The following is a 2,984-nucleotide window of genomic DNA, read 5'->3' as shown; positions in this document are numbered from 1 at the left end:
ATAAATTAGTAAAGAAAAAGTTGACTTTTTGACTGGGAAGAAATTTGAAAATTTAGTTTGCATCGTTGCGTAGGGCGCGACGAAATGAGTCCATAGACACGTAGTGGGCTCGAGTCGGGGTTATAACGAAGAAAGTACGATCAAATTAAGTTGAGGGGCAAATTGGTAAATTGCCGAGTCAGATTTTTAGAAAAACCTTCTCTCTCTCTTTCATTCTCTCTCGCTCTCCCCGTGTCTTCCCTCCTTCCCTGCTTTTCGTTCGACCGCTCCAAACCTCCATAATCACCCAGCCACCGTCACACCCCACCGAACTGAACCCAACCGCACCGCCCAACTCCCATCATCACAGCTGACGCCTTCCCCCATCCCGTGGACGCCATAGCCACCGAAAACCGAAGGTTTTGATCGGATTTTTCTCAGAATTTCAAATCTCTCGATCTCTCTCTTTCGGCAGCCAAATCGATTGATTGAGGTATGGATTTCTAGCTATTTTTCATACTCTAGCTTATGGTTGGGTAGGTTTTCATCTATTCGAAGCATAGATAGTTCGATTTTCGAGTTAGGGTTCAGCTCGTTTTGGGATCGCAATTCTTGCCACTTCTGATCAGTTTTTGGGTAGGTCTAAGAACAAAAGTGGTTTCAAATAGGGTTTTACACATAGAGAAGGAGTTTGGGCTGGCGGTTTGGAGTTTTTCCGTCCACCAGAAATTTATCGAGCCACCCACACGCTGCCAGCGCTTGTGGTGGCGCTTGGGCATCATGGTGGGGACCACAATCAGTCCTAGAATGATCTCTTGGTCCTCACGAGCGCGTAGGTACTCGCAAATTTCAAATTGGATAACGTTTGAACCCCGAATGGATCTCACCTATTGTGCGATTTCCGGGTTCGATACGTTTGAGCCGTTGGATTATAGTCATTTTCAAATAGGTTGATCTAGATAATTACATTATCATATAGGAGTCAACGGATCATAAATCGGAGTCTCGGATCTTCTCTAGACCATTCTATACTTGAGAGAAGCTTATGTGGGCATAGGAATGACTTTAAAGTTAGTGCACGCACTTCTAAGAGCCGGGGGTCAGGGTTTTAATTCAATACTTATACTGAGCAACTTTATTAATTAAATATTTATGATGGTTTAATCAGGCACACGGGCCCAGACTGACCCGCAGGAAGGACCTTTAAGAGGTCCAGCTAGCTTGGGCCAGGAGTGAGTGGACCTTTGCTGTCATAAATAATTTTATGCAATTTAAATTCATTATTTGATCTTGAATAAGTATGCAATAGATCGAGGGCTTTCTAGCATGTGTAGCTAAGATTAAGTATTTTATTTATTTGCTATCGAGTCGAGAGTACTTAAGGAATAGTGGAAATAAGGGTTTTAGAAATCAGATGGGCTTAGTGTCCCTTGAGTCTTGCGAGGAGGGTAGATTAGGCTAACCGAGTGTCTCCTGAGTCCTGCGAGGGTGTGTCACCACGGTGACAAGAGGAATTGATAGTAATAAAGGAAATTGATGGAAATAAATAGGTCTACCTAGGTGGTAGGATGAACTATACCTTCAATGTTTTTCAGCAGGATTAAGTTTTGTATAAGTTCGAGAATGGTAATATATGTATAAATATGAATACATGATTTTCGTATGAGTATAGCTGAAAAACTTGATTAAGTTTTTATAACTATTTTTATAGTGGGGTTAGTATGTTCTTGTACAATTTTCTAAAACTTTGTTTTTGGTCCACTCAAAATTTTCAATGTTTTGTGCCCCCAGGCAGTAGGCGTGCACAATGATCCACCACAAGACCGTTCCCACTTCCCGCACTTCCCCATTATGATGTAGGGCTCTTCTGTGAATGAGTTGACTTCTTTTGGAATTTCTTAGTGGTTGCTCTGATAACTTGGACTTAGAGTTAACTGTTAGAATGTATATATATACGCATGCTAGCAGTTGGATTGTATATATATGCTTGTTTCACAGGTGTAAAATTTGGGAAATGATCAAATTACAGGGGAGACTCTACCAAATATTCGGTAGGAGTCAAGCTTGATATTTTATCGAACTTTGAATAGAAGGGCAATTAGGTCATATGTGCTCGACACCAGCCAAATGTGGGACACGTACATGGTTCGTCTCGGGTTCCAAAGTGGAATTTGGGTCGGGTCCTGTCAACTTGGTATTAGAGCATTAGGTTTAATTTCCTGTAGACTCCGCACTTTGTGTGCATTTCAGTTTTAATGAGTTTTTGTTTCTTGTGACAGAATCATAGGCCCTAAGTGTGGTGGTACTTGAAGAGGGACAAGACAGTCGTCCCGACTTCGGGGACAGGATCCCAGACTGAACAAGAGGAATTCCATATTCTTGCACCGGTACCTGGACCGATGGAGAAGCTAATTGATGGAGGCCCATCATGGGCCACATCAGCGATGACCACATTCCCAGGAGATCCCAACTTCCAGCATACTATAGAGATGTTGACCCAGGCTCTATCCAGGACTGGGCAACCTAGAGATCCCTCCCTGAGTTATGCCGACCAGGCTAAGAGGATTGTGGCCACCGATTTTAATGGTGATTGTGACCTTGTAGTAGCCGAGGAGTGGATAAAGAGGATAGAGCGGATCATGGAAGTGATGGCTGTTCCACACGATTGCAGAGTGACCCTGGCTGCTTTCTTTTTGGTCAGAAATGCTAGACACTGGTAGGAAGCAATCAAGAGGAGATATCAGGACCATCAGTCATCATATGGCCAGTGTTCAGAGCAGCGTTTGATAGCCAATACTATCCACAAGTATACCAGAATATGAAGAATGAAATTCTTGCAATTGGAACATGGGATGATGACCGTGTTGGAGTGCGAAAAGAAGTTCAATAAGTTGTTTAAATATTGTGTTTCACTGGTAGATGATGAAAGGAAGAAGTGTCAACTGTTAACAAGAGGGTTGAAGACTTCTATCTGAGACATTGTGATTAGTCAACGGCTGACTACC

This window comes from Prunus dulcis, unplaced genomic scaffold (genome assembly GCF_902201215.1).
Source record: "Prunus dulcis unplaced genomic scaffold, ALMONDv2, whole genome shotgun sequence".
Taxonomy (NCBI): Eukaryota; Viridiplantae; Streptophyta; class Magnoliopsida; order Rosales; family Rosaceae; genus Prunus; species Prunus dulcis.
Note: the sequence above shows the minus strand (reverse complement) of the source record.